The 22506-nt window shown below is 34.1% G+C and overlaps 1 long non-coding RNA gene across 1 annotated transcript in view; it reads left to right on the top strand.

The window, feature by feature from the left end:
* LOC141506827 (uncharacterized) overlaps positions 1-20259 on the top strand; it is a 222542-nt gene extending 202283 nt beyond the window's left edge. Inside the window, exon 5 of the long non-coding RNA XR_012473979.1 lies at positions 19278-20259. This is a non-coding gene — a long non-coding RNA (uncharacterized LOC141506827). The remainder of the gene's footprint in view (positions 1-19277) is intronic.
* The last annotated feature ends 2247 nt before the right edge of the window (positions 20260-22506 follow it).

Raw genomic sequence — 22506 nt, 5'->3', positions numbered from 1 at the left:
ATGGAAATGAGGGCAGCTTACATCTAGAGAAATTAAGTGCTACTATCTCCTTGATGCATATTCTTGCTGTGAAGAAAAAATAAATCTTCTTGGTTCAATGTTCAATGACTTGCAAGTGTCTCATTTCATCTCAACAATAAACTTGAACTAAAGGTATTGGTGTTAGAATCATACCTCAAACAGTATGGTAAGGGATATTTCCTTTTGGTAATGAAAACAAATAAAAAAAATCTTATTTTCTGATAGCTTAGTGAAGTGAAGTAAACAAAATGTAGAAATACATAAACATATCCATTTATATTAAATACTTTAGTATTTGCAGAACACATATAAAACAGTTATACTGTCTATTTTCAGTATGCAGACACTGGGGCTGCCTCCAAGATAACTGGCTGGCTTGGACTCAGGAGGATGTATTATTGTTAGAGAAGTCACCCCACTCCAGAGTGACTGTAGTAGGAAAGTCCCTTCAATACCAGGAAAAACTCATATATAAATTAGAACTTGAGCAGAGCCCTGAAAGAAACTAGGGATTATGAAAAGTGGAGGTGGAAAGGAAGTGAATTCCAGACCTAGAAGCCAGCCTATCCAAAGATACAGATTGAGGAATAGTTAAAAAGGCCAAGCTGGCTGGTCCACAGTTTGCTTGGAGGAGAGTAATGTGCAATAAGGCGCAGTCTCTCTCCCCAGGTAGTTTTTCCCAGCTAGAGGGAAGAATGGAAGAATAGTGAGAAGTGGAAACCTCTCTAGATGCAGTAAAGCTCCATAACTTTTGAGGACCATATGCCCAGGCTATAAAGGTAAGGTAAGATAGGTCTAGGACAAGGTTATGAAGAGCTTTAAATGCCATAAAGAGGCATTTTTATTTGGTCCTAGAGGATCAATAGGGAACAGGGGATAGATTGGACTCATTTTATTTGTCCCTAAAGTCAGAGCTCAAAAGTTGCAGAGGCAGACTGAAATTCAAATTAAGATCTAACAGAACTACCCAGAAGAAGAATGTGCTACCTTGGGAAATAATGGATTACACCTCACTCAAGTTATTAATGACTATTTTGTGGATATATTATAGATAGTTCAGGTAAAGGTTGAATTACATACTCTTTAAAACTCAAATATTCAATGATTCTAGGAAACTTTTCCCCCTCATATTGAGTTTAAAAGGAAATATGACATTGTGGATAAAGAGCTACCATCAACCACCTCAGTCTGATATTAGCTATATGACTCTGGACAAATTCTGTAGGGGATTCTTTAAGACCAGAAGCCCATCCTACATTGGTTAGATTTTTCCTAAATCAACAAAATCATAAGTTCAGACCCTAGTCCCTACAATGAGTTTGTTTAAACTAAAGTACAATCATATAGTTGATTCATTCAGCATTCATTAAAAATTAGTTAAGTGCCTACTATGTGCTAGTTAACTAGTAATAATAACATAAATGTAAATTGGCATGGCCACTGTAGTCAAAGAAGTTATATAAAGAGTAAAAGTGATTTCTAAAGCAGATTAGAGTTTTGTCTTTGAAAGAAGGGAAATACAGGGCTAGTTGTTTCAGCTTGTGTGAAATTGAAGAGTTGTCATAGATATTCCATATGTACCAACAGCCCCCTTCTACAACTGTCACATAGAAATGTGGAAATCTACTGGGATAACAGAAAAATTATATTTATTGAAAGAATTCAATCAGCAGATGACAGAAACAATGAAGAAAATGGTGAACAGTTATTTTCCTCATTCCCTTGAGGAGGGACAAATATTTTTTTATAGCAAAATATAAAAATATTGAAAGAGGAGAAAAGTCTAAGAAATAAATGCCAAGATAATGAGAAGAGGAAAAATTTAGATTGAAGAACAGAAAAACAATAGAACAATAAAGGGGGGGGGTCCCCTTAAAGAAAATCATTTCAAGAAAAACTTGTATAAGATATTTTAGTTTTTAGTGAGTTCAGTTATGTTTGCTTTGAAGTCTGAAATTTACTACTAAAAACCAGGAATGATAGTTACTACAGTAAACTAGCCAAGTGATTCTTATTCACATAATAACAAAGAGTAGAAAATCCATGTCATTCATTCCCTCATTCTTTTCTTAATCATCTGTTATGTACCAGCTACTGTGCTAAGTGCCAGGACTACAAAAGTAGAAAAAAATGGACCCTCCCTTCAAGAAGTTTCCATTTAGGGGCAGTAGATGAGTAGGGTACCAGCCCTGGAATCAGAAGGACCTGAGTTCAAATTAAAATTTGGACATTTACTAGTTGTGTAACTTAGGCAAGTCACCTATGCCAATTGCTTTCCTGCAAAAAGTTTACATTTAATTGGAAGAAAAGAATATGGATATAGAAAATAAAATGCAAAAATATATGCCAACTAATTTCTAGGGGAAGAACTCTAAGAAGTGGTGGAATGAAAATAGACTTCCTAAAAAAGATAGCATTAGGAATTTTCTGAGATGGTAGGGGGTAGGTAAGGGTTAAGTAGAGCTCATTCTAGGCATAGGAATAGAGATTGAAATATCATTTACAGAAAATAGCAAGAAAATAGTTTGACTGTGGAACAGATTTGATGGCTGCATGCAAAAAAACTAGAAATATTAACTGGGGCTGGACCATAAAGAGCTTCAAAAGCAAAATGGAGGAGTCTCCATTTTATTCTAGAGGCAAGGGGAACCAATGGAGCTTCTTGAGGTTGGTATTCAGACCTATGCTTTAGTCATATCCTTTTGGCATGTGTTTGGAGAATGAGCTTCAGAGAGTAAATAGTAGATTGGCCATCATGTGTGGCTCTTTGTGACCCCATGGATCATAGCACACAAGGCCATTCTGTTCTTTACTTTAATCTCTTGAAGTCTGTCCAAGTTCATGCTATACAATCTCCTCATCCTCTGCCATCTCCTTTTCCTTTTGGCTTCAATGTTTATCAAAGATCCCTGTCTCTTCATTATCTGGCCCAAGTATTTAAGCTTCAGTTTCAGTATTCAACTTTCCAGTGGATAGCATAAATTAATTTTTTTAAGTGTTGACTGATTTGATCCCCTTCCCCTTGAAGGGACTTACCAAAAATTACCAAAGGTCTCAAGAAGAAAAAACCTCAAAAGTCCTTGAATGTAAGCAGATAAAACAACATGGAAAACATGAAAGAAATATGGCCTCCAGATTTAGTAAATGAGTTTAGGAATCTATTATTACTTGTTCAATGCAAATACAAAAATACTGTAAAGCAAAAGAAAATGATCCAACACTTGATGAGCCTGTGGAATTTGAAGAGAACCTGAAACCTGAAACACAATCTTCCTAATTGTTTCAAAATAGAAAGGAAAATTTTGTTGCTGTTGTTTAAATAACTGAAAATAAAGTAGATGATCATCAATTGAGGGATAGATGGACACAATTTAGTACAAAAATGTACCAAAGTATAATTAATTATGCCATAATATAACTGATGAACACAGAGAAGCATAGAAAGATTACTTCTGCAAAATTAATAAAGTAAAAAATATACACAACAATTTTGTTGCTAAAGACAATGTAAGTTTGCCATCTATAAAACTCTCATATTAATGATGCTTAAAAAAATAAAAAACTTGGAAGTAAAATTTTCTAACTTGATTAAAAATATTTCAGGCAAAAAATTCAGTGTCTTAAACCCATAAAAATGCCATATCTTCTGACTAGTTTGGAAAAACAATTAATTGACATCAGGTAGGATAGAAATCTAATGATCATAGTTCAACAAAACCCTTTACATAATTTGCAGATGGAAATGAAAAATGAATAGCATGACTTAATAAGAATAACCCATGACATACTTCTTCCCTTAGTATCTGTGTGGCTTTGTTCAAATCTTTTTAAGATAGTAACAATATTAAAATTCAGAAATTAACAAAATCAACAAATATTGAAATAAAATGCACCTAGAACAATGTGTACTAGTTTTACTGCTTCTCCAACAGAAAAATATACTCACAACACACTTTTAAGTTTGACTTTTCCTCCATCAGTTTAAATCTAGATAATCAACAAAACAATAAATCAGGTCCTATTTGAAGCACTCACAAATTTACTATATGTAAAAGTGGTAATGAAAATTTAACAAAGGACTCTTTGAATCTTCTATAAGCCAACTCCACCACACTGAGAACCAGACTGAAGAACAAAAGTTATGTTTATATCAATAGTTTCCTATCAGTTAATTAAAAAAAAGATGAGCATGTAATTTAAGTGCATTTATTTATTTATAAATTACATTGTTTCAGAATTTCAGACTTTGAAGGACCTTCCTAGGATTACAAAAACCTTGGAAGTCATAAAATCACAAGGATTTTTTAGGACTTTCCTGGGATCATAGAGAATTCTTAAGGAGGTATTTTTTTTTTAGTTTTTTTCAAGGCAAATGGGGTTAAGTGGCTTGCCCAAGGCCACACAGCTAGGTAATTATTAAGTGTCTGAGACCGTTTTTGAACCCAGGTACTCCTGACTCCAAGGCCGGTGCTTTATCCACTATGCCACCTAGCCGCCCCGAGGAGGAATTCTTAAGAGTCTGTTCAAAGACATGTGTGAGAATTAGATTATTTGAGGGGTTGGAGAAGCTGACTTCCATCTAAATTTTGAGATGTCAGACAGGAGAAGTGAAAAGGAAAATCAGAGATGACAACAGAATAGCCTACAATCAGAAATAGAAGGCTGAGGAGGAGAAACATGAGGAGAAAAATGGAGCACAGACTTAGAGCTGAATCTAGGACAAACAGAAGCTGATGAGAGTTGAGTCCATTCAACAGATTCTGGTCTTCCCTACAAATGAACAGGGCTTAAATCTCAATCCCTCTGACCATGTGGAAGATATAGACATGCCAAAAGTGGTAACTCTGGTTGTGAGCTCCATTGGTAGCCATTTATACCTTGCTTCATTAAGTAGATTTTTTTTTTGGTTAATTAATACACCTAATAAATTTATATTCCCATTAATTCTGATTTTTGACTACTCCTATAAATTTGCATTTTTGACACTTAGAAAGGACTTCTATTCCTAATAAAACTTCCAAGATTTTACTCTGGAACCAAGGAAAAGAAGAGTAGAGAGAGTTTCTGCAATTTGGAAATTTGATATTTCAGAGCATACTTGTTATGTTACCTTTGAGCCTGGAAAGGAATTATTGACATGGTTATAGCTATAATAATAGCTATATACTTATAATAAGAATAATAATGGTTAATAAATATAGTGCTTTTTGATTTACTCAATCAATTAGTGAGAGTAGGGATTCAAACTCAGAACTTCCTGACTCCAGATCCATCTCCAGTGGTTGTCCTTGAGAAATCTATATATGTTATTTATTATATATGTAATGCATTATCTATGTTAGAAACATACTGCAAAAATAGAAATTAAAATTAAGATGAAGTTGAAGTAATAGTTTTAGGCAATTTAACTTTACATTAAGCTTTACATTATTTAACATGTTCTAAAATATTATAAATTATAATAATATCAATGATTATATATGCTTGATTGTTTTTAACTCTCAGTTAACCTTTGTGATAGATGATTTGAAGGTCTGGTTCTCAGTTCAGTTTATCTGTATGCAAAAATTATGCATCCATGCAATAAAGTATGCATGAGTATGCATTTGAATTAACTATCTCAGTTATCAAGATTGTGTTTTATCTAGAATAAGGAAATGTTTGTGGAAAGCAAAAAAAGAAAGAAAGAAGACCCAGAACATAATGATCAGAGATGTAATTGGTAATTTTTCACCTGGGGTTAAGTATGTTAAACCATTTCCTCAAAATAGTTTCATAATTTTTATATAAAAATAAAACAATAATAATTAAGTCAAATGTAATTAAAATGGAAATTTCATTACTATAGCAGTTCATAGATATATGGTATTAAAACAGTGCTAAGCTAGTAATATATTTTAATTAAGTGAAAAATTGAGTTCTGGAAGAAGAATATGCATTGAACTTTTGTAACCTATAAATTTCAGTACTCTAAGATAAAATTCACCATGCAACTTAGCTATGAATCATGACAATAAGAATTAAATAAATGCTGATCAAGTGCTAGGCACTGCTGATACAAAGAAAGAAGAAAACTGACACTGCTGGCAAAGATCTCACAATCTTATGAGGAAGACAACAGGCACACAACTGTGTAACAAACAATACATACAGGATTACTCAGAAAGAAGACACTAGCATTCTGGAAGACTGAGAACTTGCAGAAGGTAGGATTTTTAGCTGACTTGAAGGAAGTCATGGAAGCCAGGAGATAGAGAGAGCATTCCTGGAATGGGGAACAGTCAGTGAAAAGTCTCAGAATCAGGAAAGTGGAGTTACTTGTGCTAGGAAGACAAGGAGGCTATTTTCACTAGATTGAAGAATACATAAAGGTTGAATGAAAGTGGAAGAAAACTATTAAGGCAGGAAGAATTCATGTTATGATTAAAAGCCCAACAGAGGATTTTGTATTTGATCCTGGTGGTATTTGGGATCTGGTTGAAGTTGATTGAATAAGGGTGTTCAAAAAGAATAAAGGATTACACAGTCAAACCTGGGTTTTAGGAGATAGATTGGAGGGAGGAGAGGCAGTAAAGGAGACCAACTAGAAAACTACTGCAATTGTCCAAGTGTGAGATTATGACAGCCAGTAATATCTTGGTTTCAATGTCAGAGGAGAGAAGGGCATAAACATAAGATGTCATAAAGGTAGAAATAACTGGATCTGACAACATTGAATATGGTGAGGTGAGGAGTAGAAAATGACATGTAGGTCATAAGTCTGGGTTACTGGGAAGATGGTGGTATCCTTGTCAATTATTGGAAAGTTAGCAGAGGGGAGAATTTGGGAGTAAAGATAATAAATTCTGTTTTGAACAAGAGTTTGAGGTATCTGGAACATCTATGTTCCAGTATTATTTAAGTAGTACTTTAGTGCTTTGTAAATAATATCTCATTTTATCCTCACAATAACCATGTAAGGTAGATATTTTCATTATTCTCATTTTACATTTAAGGAAACTGAGGAAGTTAGAGGTTAACTTGTAGTGATTTGTCATGTTTGGGTTTTCACTAGTGTCTGTTGGATCAGAGTCATTTGACTTGGAAGAAAATAATATAAATGACAAGCAAGTAAAAGATTAATTAAACTGAATATAGTTTTTATTGGGAGGGGGGTGAAAGAGAAATAACAACTGGGAGAATCAAAAGAGGTCTTTTCTGTATAACATCACCACACCACTACACATATACACTCACACTCACACACACATAGAAGGTAACTCCATGAAAAAAAAAGTATTTCAGTTTTTGTCTTTGTAATCCCAATGCTTAGCACTTAATTTTATTGAATTGATTTGAGTCTTTCTGTACAGTGGATAAAGCATGGGACCCGCAGTCAAGAAGATCTGAATTAAAATTCAGCCTCAAACACTAGTTGTGTGACCCTTGGTAAGACACTTAACTCCTTTTGCCTCAATTTCCTAATTTGTAAAAATGGAATAGAAAAGGAAATGACAAACCACTTCAATATCTTTGCCAAGAAAACCCCAAATGGGATCAGACACAACTAAAATAACTGAACAACAACAATAGTACCATCATCACCACTGTGGTATATCTATAAATTCATAGTCTTAAAATAGCACATGCTGTATGTGAGAACCTGTCTTTCTGTCAGACAGTCTGACCTACAGACAATAAAGTTGCCTTTCACATCATTATTGCTAATCCACTGGGTGAGAAGGTATGATGGTGAAGAGGGAGAGATAAGTTACTTTCAGTTGACAAGTCATGGAAAGTTCCAGTGGTCCTCTTCCTTTAATCATGCCACTTAGTAAGGTTCTAACTTTATTACAAAGGATCAGAGAAAAACTGGAAATCTAAACATAATCCCTATGGTATTTTTCATAACATTTTCCCCCAGCTATACTTCACATGTGCAGGATGAAATACAACATCCAATAGATTAATTAGGTTGTTAAAAGAAGTTTTTGTCATGGAGATGAGGTAGAGGAAAACATGTGAAACCCACTCTTTGACCTGCTTCTTTAGCCTCTAACTTCCACCAGAAATTCCCTGAGAATTCATAACAAGGAGGACAAATGTAGCAGAGTATAAATGGCTGCAGGTCTGCATATGTGTGTCTTGATGGAATGTGAGTGCTGCATCAATTCTAACTCTTGAAAGAGTACCTCTTGAAATAAAATACATTAGGGGGAAGTGGAGAAGGAGATGTGGGTAACTGATAGAAAAGGAGAAATGGTTAAATTGACATATTTTCCCTGAGTAACAATGAAGAGAAAACATTGTAATCTGGAAAGGAATTGATTAAATAATTTTCTAAATTAAAAAAAAAAAAGAAAAAGTAGCATATCTCTAAGCAATTTACTGGGTAGAACTAAGCTCATTTCTGTTGTTTTGTCCAAATTTCATTAAAAATAGTATGTAACCCAGACTCCCAAAACCTTCATTTCCTAGAAGACTGGGTAGGTTTTTTCATTTTACCCCAGGTCTTTAGGAAACTGAGGGTGCCAGGGCTCTTCAATTTACTCCAATGCCCATTAATCAAATTCCTTCTAAGTATAAGGTATAGTCTCACTGGCTGTTCCACCAGCCTACTATTGTGGCCTCCATAACTCCAATTCCTGTTCAATAAGAATTGGCTTTTAACACTTTAAAGGTACGATATGTTTCTTAAATTAACTGAGTGTGTGTATGTTAATTTTAAGCCAGTCTGATGAGAGTAAGATTCAGGTGGTTCTCAGGAAAGGGGGAATCAATAGAAGAAAGGGAAGGAAGAAGGGGCAAAGGGAAAGGGGAAAAGAGGGGGAGGGTGGTTGGATCTAGGAGGGCAAACACACTGAAAGTGGTGGTATTCAGAAACAAAATACTGGGGAATATGGATAAAGGGGAAAAGGGGAGGAACAGAGGAAAGATTAACATAGAAGGCAATAAAGAATTAGTAATTATAACCTTGAATGTGAATGAGATGAACTCTCCATTAAAACATAAGCAAATAGCAGAGTGAATTAAAAACCAGAACCCTACAATATGCTGCTTACAAGAAACTCATCTGGAACAGAGATACATATAGAGTAAAGGTAAAAGGTTGGAGCAAAATATATTTTGCTTCAACTGAAGTGAAAAAAAAAACAGGGGTAGCAATCCTTATCTCAGACAAAGCAGCTGCAAAAATAGATATTATTACAAGAGATAAGGAAGGAAAATATATCCTCCTAAAAGGTACCATAAGACAATAAATATGTATGCAACCAATGGTATAGCATCCAAATTCTTAGCGGAGAAGTTGAAGAAGTTACAAGATGACATAGACTGCAAAACTCTACTAGTGGGAGACCTCTCAACTTGCTGCTCTCAGATTAAGATAAATCTAATTATAAAATAAACAAGAAGAAAGTTAAGGAGGTAAATAGATTGTTATAAAACCTAGACATGATAGACTTATGGAGGAAATTGAATGGGGATAGAAAGGAATAAATTTTCTTTTCTGCAGTACATGGCACTTATATATAAAAATTGACCATGTACTAGGGCATAAAAACCTTTCTCAAATCATAATGCAATAAAAAAAATCATATGCAATATTGGGCCAGGGAGATATAGAACCAAAACTAATTGGAAACTGAATAACCTGATTTTAAAGAATGAGTGGATCAAACAACAAATTATAGAAAGAATTAATTATTTTATCCTAGATAATGACAATAACGAAACAGCATACCAAAACCTATAGGATACATTTAAGGCAGCTGTCAGGAGATATAGTATATCTTTAAATGCTTATATGAATAAATTAGAAAAAAGAGAAAAATCAATGAACTAAATATGCAACTAAAAAAATTAGAGAAAGAACAAATTAAACCCTCAGTTAAATACCAAATTAGAAATTATAAAAATTAAAGGAGAAATTAATAAAATTGAAAGCAAGAAAACTGTTGAACTATTAACAAAAATCAAGAGCTGGTTTTATAAAAACAACCAATAAAATTGATAAATCTCTGGTCAATTTTATTAAAAAAAGAAAAAAACAAAATTGCTAGTATCATAAATGAAAAAGGTGAACTTACCACCCATGAGGAGGAAATTAAAGTAATAATTTGGAATTATTTTGCTGAACTCTATGCCAATAAATTTGATAATCTAAATGAAATGGATTAATATTTACAAAAATATAAGTTGCCCAGGTTAAATAAAGAGGAAATTAAATACCTAAATAACCCTATCTCAGAAAAAAGAAATTCAACAGGCCATTATTGAACTCCCTAAGAAAAAATCTCCAGGGCCATATGAATTCACAAGTGAATTCTATCAAACATTTAAGGAACAACTGGTTCTAATTCTATATAAACTATTTGGAAAAATAGGTGAGGGAACTCTGCCTAATTCTTTCTATGACACCAATATGGTGCTAATACCTAAACCAGGAAGAGTTAAAACAAAGAAAGAAAAATATAGACCTATCTCCCTGATGAATATAGATGCAAAAATCTTAAATAAAATCTTAGCAAAATGATTACAACAAGTTATCACTAGGATAATACATTATGATCAAGTAGGATTTATCTCAGGAATACAGGGTTGGTTCAATATTAGGAAAACTGTAAGTATAATTAACTATATCAATAACCAACCTATCAGAAATCATATGATTATATCAATAGATGCTGAAAAAACTTTTGACAAAATACAGCACCCATTCCTACTAAAAACACTAGAGTGTAGGAATAAATGGATTGTTCCTTAGAATAATAAGTACTATCTATCTGAAACTATCAACAAGCATTATATGCAATGGGGATAAGCTAGAGGCATTCCCAATAAGATCAGGGGTGAAACAAGGATGCCTACTATCAGCACTACTACTATTCAGTATCATATTAGAAGTGTTAGCTTCAGCAATAAGAGAAGAAAAAGAAATTGAAGGAATTAGAATAGGGAAGGAAGAGACAAAACTCTCACTCTTTGAAGATGACATTATGGCATGCCTAGACAATATCCCAAAATCATTTTAAAAACTACTAGAAATAATTAGCAACTTTAGCAAAGTCCCAGGATATAAAATAAACTCATAAATCCTCAACATTTCTATATATGACTGTTGAGTCCCTTTCCTGGGCTCTCTTATGTTGAGTCCCCCTTCTGTACTCCCTCAATCTTCACCAAGTGAATGTTGGAAGGGTGGGAAACAAGGAAGACAAAGAATATTAGATCTCTAAGTACTCCAAATCCTCAGTTTATTTACCAAAACACCAGGTTTTAAATACCTTTCTAGTCTCTAATCCACTCCCACTCCTATAGGACTTAGTAAGATAAGACTCTGGTGTTCAAAGACATCAGGTGAAGATAATTTACAATGCTCCCATACACAATGATTTCCAACATATCACCCTTCTTGTTTTTGAAACAAAATTATTACATAATGAATGCCACATAAGTTGTAACAAAAGTTCAAAAATAGTATGAACAAATGTCAATTTAACAAAACCAATATTCTCAAATTCCTTGAAATACATTTTATCCCCAATTTACAAAGATTACAAAATTTTTTCTTTTGCCAACAAAAAATTTTCAAAACAATAAAATTCAAAACTCGAACTATTTCAGAGTTCAGACACTGTTTTCTGTGTTTAAACAAACACCAAAAACCCCAATTATTTTGTATTTCAAACTTATCAAAGTGAGATTATTGGACACCTTGACTGGCACCAAAATCTCAAAATATAGAAACATTTTCCCACCTCTCCAGGCCAGTGGAGAGATGTAAAAATGTCCTTATTGATAATTAAATACACACATATACACACACATACCAAAATAGTAGCCATAAGCACAGGCTTCCTTCAAAAGACAAAAATCTAAATTTCCCAATCCCAGGAAAAAAAAAAAAAAATCTTCTTTCCCTTTTCTTTTAACTAATCGAACCACGAAGCTTCCCAATCAATAACCTATTGAAAAAAACATAGTTCTTGCTCAAACCCCACCCCCCTTCTCCCTGAACCAGGAAGAAGGCATGGAGGTCCCTTGATTTCTAAAATAAGTTTTTGGAGGAGTCCTGTCCTTGAAGCAAAGCCTGCATTCCATTTGAGACATAAACTTGAGTTTTGAAGTTCCAAAAAGGAAGATTTCCCTTCTCCCTCCCCGCTCCCTCTGCAGAGGGTGGGAGCAGCAGAGAATGAGAGAGAGCATTTGAAATCACCTACATCAGTACAACCTGGAGCTGCCTCACCTTGTGAACAGTAGCCATCACCATAACAAATTGTCCAACAGCATGTGACACTTTTGCTCTCAACACTGGAAGTTCACAATTCAGAGCGCTCTGCTGCTGAGCAACAATCTCGATGCCCTGGGCTGTAGGTTGAAGAGTGAAATTAGCTGTATTTGTCATAGGCATCAGGGTCTGTGTCAAAAAATGCTTCAACATCAGGCTCTGCATCAGGGTCTTCACGATGAGGAGAAGTCTCTAAAGTTACCTGTAGGTTTAAGGGTTTGGATCACACTTAACTTGCATAGTTAAGGCCAGCAGCCAAGGCCAAAAGGAGCAGCAAGCAGGTCCTCCGCATCCCATTCATAGCACTGGAATGGACTCCTGCTAAGCAAGAAGCTTCATCCCCTGGGGCACTGCCTCAGTGTCTCTACTTCTGCAGACTCCTCAGTGTTAAATACTTAATTGTTTTCTCACTTTTGCTGGTTCCTCTTTGTTTAAAATCAGCCCCCTAAGTAATAAATCAACCTGTTACTTTCTCCAGAGTCCTTTGCTCTGGGATGTCACCTGGTTCTCTTGCTTGTATCTGCTATGTCCTTCCAGACTTTATTCAGATTATACCACCTTTATTGTCCCTTTATGGTGCCATATGTTTAGTCCCAGTTCTGACACAATATGTTTAATCTCTTTCCTGGACTCTTATGTTGAGTTCCAGTTCTGGACTTCCTCAATCTTTGCCAATTGAGTGTTGAAGGGGTGGGAGACAAGGATCACAAAGGAATCAAGTACTCCATCAAGATCTCCAAGTGCTCCATTTATTTACCAAAACACAAGTGCTTAAATACCTTTCCAGTCTCTAATCTACTCCCACTCCCCTGGTACTTGGTAAGATAAGACTCTGGTGTTCAAGGACACTAGGTGAAGATAATTTACAATGCTCCTATACACAATGGCTCCCAACATATGACTATCAAGATAAATCCCATTCAAAGTAACTTCAGACAATATAAAATACCTGGGAGTCTACCTGTCAGAAACTTTTTGAAAACAATTACAAAACACTTCTCACACAAATAAAATCAGACTTAAATAATTGGTCAAATATCAACTGTTCATGGATAGGCCAAGCAAATATAATAAAAATGACAATTCTATCAAAATTAAACTACTTGTTTAGTGTTCTACCAATCAAAATTCCAAAAAATTACTTTAATGAGTTAAAAAATATTGTAAGTAAATTCATATGAGAAATAAAAAGTTGAGCATTTCTAGGGATTTAATGAAAAAAGTGCAAAAGAAGGTGGCTTAGACCTACCAGATCTAAAATTATATTATAAAGCTTCAGTCATCAAAACTGTCTGGTATTGGCCTGATCTGTGGTAGCATTTTCTGAGTTTTTATTGGACTGACCAGCCAGTCAGACACATTGTACCTTGACCCCAACATACTATTTTGTCTTCCTTGAGAACAAAGAACAATGACCTTTCCTATTTGATAAACTGAGATTTATGAAGATAATTTATCCAGGATGATACAATTGATAGGTGGCAGATGTGGCACTCAAACCAATATCCTTTCATTCCAAATTCACTAGAAATTTTTTTTTAATTTTTTGTATTCTGAGTTTCTCTGAGTATACCAAGTTCTCCTAAAATGGCAATAGTCCTGATGAATCTTTTGAACATCCCTAATCTGCCCAAAATGGAACCTCCTGTGTCACCTACAATATAGGTAAAGTAACCTTTGTTGGTTGCCTGTGTCTTTAAAGTATTCTTTTCTCCCTTTTTTCTCTTGTTCTCTTTGGGCAACTCTTATCTGCTACCACCAATCAGGCACAAATAGTCCATATGAACATTTGGAGTGGAGATTATCTCTAAATTTGAGCATCTCACATTTCTTATGCATCAGTTCATTTAAGTCTATCCTGGTTTTTCTAAGATCATCCTCTCATCATTTCTTATAGAACAATAGTATTCCAGCACAATCACATCCCACAATTTGGTCAGTCATCCCTCAATTGTTGAGTATTCCCTCAATTTCCAATTCTTTCCCACCATTGAAATAGCTACTAAAATACTTTTGCATGAATATGTCTTTTTTATTTTTTTTTAATCTCTGGGATACAGACATAGTAGGGGTATACCTTTTGGACCTAATTTCAAATTACTCTACAAAATTATTGAATCAGTGTATACCGCTATCAGCAGTATATTAGTATATCAATTTCCTCACATCCCCTCCAAATTTATCATTTTCCATTTCTGTCATATTAGCCAGTCTGATAGGTGTGGATCAGCAACTCAGAATTGTTTTAATTTGCATTTTTCTCTAATCAATAGTGATTAAAAGTATTTTTCAATTGACTATAGATATGCTTGCTTTGTCTGAAAACTGCCTGTTCCCACTTATCGATTGGTGAATAGCTTATATACTACCTCTCCCATCTTCCCTTCCACTGTAAAAGCTCTTTTAATGTCTTTTTTTGTGAAATAATTTACCCCATCCTCTCTTTCCCTTCCCCCTTTTCAAGTTCATTCCTTTTTTCTCACCACTTAATTTTAGTTTTTTACATACCATTCTATCATATTCAACTCATACCCATGTTCTCTAACTATGTGTACTCCTTCTAACTGCCCAAATAATGGGAAAGTTCTTTGAGACTACAGATATAATCTTCCCATTTAGGAATATCAACAGTTTTACATTATTAAATTCCTTATGATTTCTTCCCATTTCCCTTTTTTGTGCTTCTCTTGAGTGTTTTTTTTGAAAATCAAATTTTTTATTCCACTCTGCTTTTTTCATCAAAACTGCTTGAAAATTTTCTTTTTCATTGAATATCTACTTTTTTCCCCTGTAGGATTATATTCAAGTTTGCTGGATAGGTGATTGTTTGTTGTAATACTTACTACTTCACCCTTCAGAATATCATATTCCATGTCTTCAAATCCTTTAACATAGAAGTTGCTAAATCTTGTGTTGCACTGACTGTGGTTCCACAATATTTAAAATTTTTTTTGGTTGCTTGCAATATTTTCTCCTTGACCTAGAAGCTATGGAATTTGTCTGTAATATTCCTAGGACTTTTCATTTTAGAATCTCTTTCAAGAGATGATCAACGGATTTTTTTTCAAAGCTGATTTTGCCCTTTGGTTATACAATATCAAATTAGGTTTGATAATCTCTTTAAGGATGATGCTCATAATTTATTTTATCATTACTTTCAAGTGTTCTAATAATTCTTAAATTATCTCTTCTAGATCTATTTTTCCAGGTCAGTTATTTTTACACTGAGATATTCATATTTTCTTCTATTTTTTCAATTTTGTGATTTTGTTTTATTGCTTCTTGATTAACTTCAATTTACCTGATTCTAAATTTTAAAGAATTATTTTCTTCATTGAGCCTTTTCCAATTGACCAATTCATAAAGGATTTTTAAAAAAATTTGAATGAGGAGGTGCTGTGCTAAGTCACATCTGTGTCCAGTGCCAGATATGGATCAGGACAATGGAGATGAACCTGGATATGAGGCAATCAGTAAGTGCTGAGTATCTAAGGTCAGATTTGAACTTGGATCCTCCTGATTCTAGAGCTGGTGCTCTATCTACCAAACCACCAAGCTGACCCAATTCATTTTTGTATCATGATATTACCTCACTGATGTTATAGTCTTCTTCAAGAATGATGGACAAAAAGCAAGAACAATTTTTTTAGGAAGTTATTTTCTTTAGAAAATTTTTGTGCATCTTTTTCATTTGGCCAATTCTGCTTTTTAAGAAGTTCCTCTAGTAAGTGAATTTTTTTCCCACTTGGCCAATTCTCCTTTTTAAGACATTCTTCTCTTCATTGGATATTTTTGGTCTCTTACTATTTGGCCTAGACTGTTTTTTAAGTTATTATTTTCCTCAGTATTTTGTTTTGTTCCTCCTTTACCAAGGTGTATGTTAACAGAGGCAATGATCAATTGCTCAACCTTTGAGAAGAAATTATTATTACAAGCAATTGAGTTCTAACTGAAATAGATACATTGCCTGGGGACATTCCTGTCTTATTGAGACCTTCCAATGGGTTCTCACCAAGACCAAGTCCCACAATGTGGAACAAACATAGAAGGAATCAGTTGTAAAAGGGCCCAGAGAGTTACAGGGGTTGATGACTGAACAAGCCACCAAAGGAAAGGTCCCTGAAGTCAACCCACTTCCCATGCCTCTAGTGACTTTATGGCCCTCTTCTGTCTGATGTCTCAGAAGATATAGAGATCTGATTTAGTGATGGAACCCTAAGATAACCAATTACATTAAAGATAGTCAATTCTAATGGAGCTCAGGCATAGTGATAAAGGTGAGTTCATACTATTCATAATAGTGCTTAAAGCGTAATGTTATTAGCAGTGCTCTTGCCCTTGAAATGAGGAGGCTGTACCTCTATACTGACTCTTCTTGGGCTGTAACCAATAACTTAACTATCTAATCGAGTCAATGACAGCAAAATTATGGGAAAATCAAATCCAACAGTATTAAGTAGGGCAGATCCCTAAGACCTGCAAAGCAGATAACTAGAAAACTAACATTACTTCTTACTCATACATCTGCCCACCAAATGGAATCCAAAAGGGATGACATAAGTGATCAAGTTTGTGCCCAACAAATAACCTCAATAATACAATGAATGTCATGCTTAAAAAATGAATATGAAGACACTTTTCAGGATTATGTCTACCATAGAATCTTCTATTTCACCTAAGAAGAAGCGAAGGAAGCAAGAGCTAACTGTACTTCTTGCCAACTCCATTGAATGTAGAAAGTGAACCCCACAAAGGAAAAAATCCCCCCGGGAGAATAAAATCAAACAGATCTTGGCAATTAGATTAACCTCTCTTTCACAATAGTAGGACCAAATTTCATTTACAGTAGTAGATGCCACACCCATTATCCACCCTAATGCAAGGGTTAATACTATCACAACTAACTTTCCCTTGTAATATTTGATTATCTTTTTCATGACATAACTCTACCAAATCCTAAACTTAAAAATAGGCTCAAAATTAAGTGTATACAATAGATCTTCTATACCATCAAACCACTTTCAAGAAGTAGGTATTACAGAATATGAAAAAAATTATGTTGGGAAAGAATTTACGGGAGATCAAGAAAAGCTTCATGGAAGAAGTGATTCCTGAACTAAGCCTTGTAAGCAACAAAAGGAAAATGAAATTTCTGAAAGTCAAAAATAAGGAAGAAGGCTTTTCCAAATATGCAGAATATCTTGGCAAATTGACAAAAGTAGGAGATAGAATATCAAATTCTAGCCTATATACATACATACATATATATATATATATATATATATATATATATGTATATATCAAGAAAATAGACTAGTTCAGATGGAACATAGAATACTAAAATGAAATAAGGTTGGAGACCTACACTTAGAAGTTAGGTCACTTGACCACAACTATGAGATGTAGGAGCCAGAACTCAAGCATAGATTATTGGATTTGAAAAATAATTGTCTTTCCACTACAACACTATCATTATTCATGAACAATACTGAAATGTTCCAATCTGCTCATAGGTTAGTCTTATCTCAAATTCAAGGCATCCCAGGAATCCCAGTTTTCAGACCCCTGTTCTAACCAGCAGGCAGCCTTCCCAATTCAATCAATGAATGAAGAAACTTCCCTGGCTGCCTGACCTTTTCCCTAAATAGGATTTCCTGTCATAGAGATGGAATGTATAGCATTCTGGTGCTCATCCAAACTCATGGTGGTTTGAAATGAATAAGAAACTTGTATTGATGTAAATATGATCTGATAGTAATTAGAATGCCCACATATTGAAAGAATATTTTAAGTAAATTAGAATTTAGTGATGAGGGCAATGAGTGATCAACTCCATGAAGTTGTTTTATGGAATATCTTTCAAAATATTCCTGTGCAGAGAAATATGGCAGAAGAACTTATATGTAGTAGAAAACACAGACGGAGAAAAAAATGTCCCCCTGGAAAAAGAAAGGAAGATTAGAAACAAGAAATGTGACCACTGTAAATACACTGTATCATTCTCCTATTGCTACGATTCCTTTCATTTCTTTCTTAAAATATTACAAAGCAAACAAATCTTGTATTCTAATCCAATTTAAACCAGTTCCATATCTAATCCACACGAAGCTAAAGCCATATGGACTGTGCAAACATGAAAAAAAGCATTCTAAGATAAGCAAAACAGGAAATTGGAGGTTGATGATCATGAAACTGATATCTAAAAGGTAATTTGAGCAGTGAAGTCAGCAAATACTTCCTGCACTATAAACTGAATTTCTGGGAACGTTTCACAGTTTTTTTCTTTCCAGAAGATTTACTAGTAGACTGTACCAGTCATCAATAGTCATCATTTTTTTCTGCATAATTTATAATTTTTCATTGCAGATAAATAGAATCAAAGTTTTAAGCTAAAAATCTTATTAAATAATATTTTTAAAAGTTTTAAATAAATATTATTTAAATTAATAAAATATTTCCAAATCTCCGGGCTCTCTACCAACCTGGGAAAATGAGCTTCAAGTCGATAGAATTTAGTGTAATTTATCATCTATATTTTCTCCACCCCCCCACTCCCACCTCTCACAATTACACTCTCAATAGCAAAAACTGCAACTTGAGATGCAATTAAAATTATTTTATCTTTAGCTAGTAAGACATTTTTTACATGCAAGTAAACAAAAGCAAAATGAAAAACAAAGAAACACAATAATGTGTTTTTAAATGCAAGTAAACAAAAGCAAAATGAAAAACAGAGAAACACAATAATGTACTACCCTGTTTGTTGCATGCAGTATTAAAATAGAAAGTGGAAATATTGTTCCAATAATTTCTCCAATTGACCATAAAAAGTCACAACTTGTTAAATTCTCTTAAGCCTCAACCAGGGAAGGGGAAAAGGGTCTTACAAGGCTTAGAGTCAGTAACCAGGAAAATATTCTCAATCTGCTGCTGCCACAGCTCTTTCACTAATTCTTTGTATCTTTCTCCACTGATTTTTTTTAAATAGCCAATATAAAGGAAAACTCCACCCTTCAGGCCAAAACCAGGAAGAAATCAGGAAGAAATACAACTCCCAGAGTCATTTGTCAGTTCAAGTCTATCCAGAATGACTGTAATAATCTCCAAGGGCTTCAACTATGAAATCTAGAATCATACTGGAAAACGTCATGATTCCTTCAAGTTCAAGACCTAAAATCCAATTTTCTGTTTTCATTTTAGAAAAAGAATCTAGATGTCCTGATTTTCACTTCAATGTGCACTATTAATTTTCTTAATTAGCTCAATAGTATAAAATATTGATGGTTTCTGAGGACTCTCCCAACCCCAAGATTCTATGTACAAGATTTGAAATTTTATTATTTTTTTCTACTTTGGTGGGTGAAGGGGAAGCTAGGAAAGGGGAACTAGACAAGTGATAATACTTTCTGAAATTTACAAAGTACTTTAGGGTTTAAAAAGCACTTTCTTTATCATTTGTACAAAAATATTCATAGCCGCCCTGTTTGTGGTGTCAAAGAACTGGAAATTAAATAAATGTCTTTAAATTGGGGAATGGCTTAACAAACTGTTGTATATGTATGCTATGGAGAACTATTGCCCTATTAGAAACTAGGAGGGATGGGAATTCAGGGAAGCCTGGAAGGATTTGCATGAACTGATGCTGAGCAAAATGAGCAGAACCAGAAAAACACTGTACACCCTAACAGCAACATGGGGGTGATGATAACCTTGATGGACTTGCTCATTTCATCAGTGCAACAATCAGGGACAGTTTTGGACTATCTGCAATGGAAATACCATCTGTATCCAGAGAAAGAATCGTGGAGTCTGGACAAAGACCAAAGACTATTACCTTTAATTTAGAAAAAAAAAAACCCATTATTTTATTATGTAATTCTACTATCTCTTATACTTTATTTTTCTTCCTTAAGGATATGATTTCTCTCTCATCGCATTCAGCTTAGATCAATGCATGCCATAGAAACAATGTAAAGAGAACAGACTGCCTTCTGTGGGGGGTGGGGGAAGAAAAGCAAGATTGGGGGGAAATTGTAAAACTCAAAATAAAATCTTTTTTAAAAAAAAAGCACTTTCCTGACAACAACCCTAATCATCTCTAGGATTAAATATAAAATCGGTTTGGCATTCAAAAATTCTTCATAATCTAGCCTATAATCTAGTCTTCATATCTCTTTCCTCCAAGCACTTTTCAATTCCGTGACATTGACCTTCTTGTTGTTACTTGAATGCTGGTTCCCTGATTTGTACTCCATATTTGGAATTCTTTCCTCATTTCTGCCTCCTAGTTTCCCTATCTTCCTTCAAGTCCTTATCTTCTGCAAGAAATATTTCCTGATTGTCTCATCTTGTTACCTCTTAAATTCTTGTCTCTTCTCTAAGAATATGATTTCTCTCTCATCACACCCAATTTGGATCAAGGTACAACATGGAAACAAAGTAAAGGCTGACAGATTGCTTTCCGTGGGGGGTGGGATGGGGGAGGGAAGTAAGATGGGGGGAATTGTAAAACTCAAATAATATCTTTAATAAAAAATTAATTAAAATTAAAAAAGTAAAAAAGAAATATTTCCTGATCTCCTTTAATACTTGTGTTTTCCAAAAGCGGCTAGGTGGTACAATGGATAGAACACTGGCTCTGTAGTTAGGAGGACCTGAGTTCAAATCCAGCTTCAGATTAATAATTGCTTAACTGTGTGACCTTGGGCAAGTCACTGAAACCTGTTACCTTAAAAGAATAAAATTTAAAAAATATTTTTGCTTTCCTTCTGTTGATTATCTATTTTCAAGATATGTCCCTTTATTAAACAATTACTTGCTTGAAAACAGGGACTTTTTTTATTTTCTTGCTTAGCATAATCATACAGGTTTAGTGTTATTTGAATGACTAAAAAAATTTAAATTATATACAATTTGTTTTGTTTGAGTACATAATAAATTTATTACATTACTTTAGAAGCTATACAACTTGTATGTCTCCTTTTGAAATTATGTGTTGTTCTAAATGTTTCAATGATCTTTTTTTGGTAAGCTTTTCACTAGCTACCTTCTCCTCTTCCAATCCTTCCCCTCCCCCCCATAATCAAAAAAAGTGTACACATGTGCAACACACACACATACACAAACACACTTGACCATGTCCTTGCTCTGTGTATGCACACACATACACACACATATATGTCATTGAACACCTCTAGTGAGGTGTGGAGTATGTTTCATTTTCAATCCCTCAGACACAGGAATCATTACACTGATCAGTCTTTCAAAGCTATTTTTTATAAAGATTTTTTTTAGTTTTTTTTTTTATTGCAAGGCAAATGGGGTTAAGTGGTTTGCCCAAGGCCACACAGCTAGGTAATTATTAAGTGACTGAGACCGGATTTGAACCCAGGTACTCCTGACTCCAGGGCCAGTGCTTTATCCACTGCGCCACCTAGCCATCCCCTTTATAAAGATTCTTTACAAAATTTCTGTTTTCCACATCCAGAGAAAGAACTGATGGAATGCAGATAAAAGCATGTTATTTTCACTTTCTTTATTATTTTATGTTTTTTCTTTTTGTTCTTTTTTTCTTCTTTCACAACATGACTAATATGAATGTATATATATAGACAATATCAAATTGCTTATAATTTTAGGGAGAAGGAAGAAAATTTGGAAATCAAAATTATATATTAAAATGAATTTTTTAAAAAAGATTTTCTTTTCTGTAAAAGGTATCACTATTCCAATCTCAAAGGTTTGCTTCCCTCACCTGTCTATCCAATAAATTGCCAAATCTTGCCATTTTTCCTCCACAACAGCTTTCCAATCTCATTATATCTTATGTTCCATGTTTTTTTACTTTCTATGAAATCCAATTAGTAAAAATAATTTCACTCCTTTTATCTTTCATTCTTCTCTAGTGTATTCCTTTTTCTCTCTCCTTTTCTTTTCTCTATTAAGAGCATTAAAATAGAAAAGAAAAATAAAAAGGACTTCTGCTTGGCTACTTCCCCTATGATCCTTGAAACCGTTATTAGGATTATGAAAGGAAATATTTCTTCTCCTTCATAAGAAGTAAACATTTTGCCATGATTAAGCTCCTTTTATTTGCTCAAATGCATTTACCTTTTTGAGTTTCTTTTAAGTCCTGTATTTGCATTTCAAACTTTTTATTTAACTCTGGTCGAGTCATCAAAAATGCTTGAAAATTTTCTTTCTGTTAAAGGTCAATT

This window comes from Macrotis lagotis, chromosome 1 (assembly GCF_037893015.1).
Source record: "Macrotis lagotis isolate mMagLag1 chromosome 1, bilby.v1.9.chrom.fasta, whole genome shotgun sequence".
Lineage (NCBI taxonomy): Eukaryota > Metazoa > Chordata > Mammalia > Peramelemorphia > Peramelidae > Macrotis > Macrotis lagotis.
This window is presented reverse-complemented; position numbering and strand designations above follow the sequence as displayed.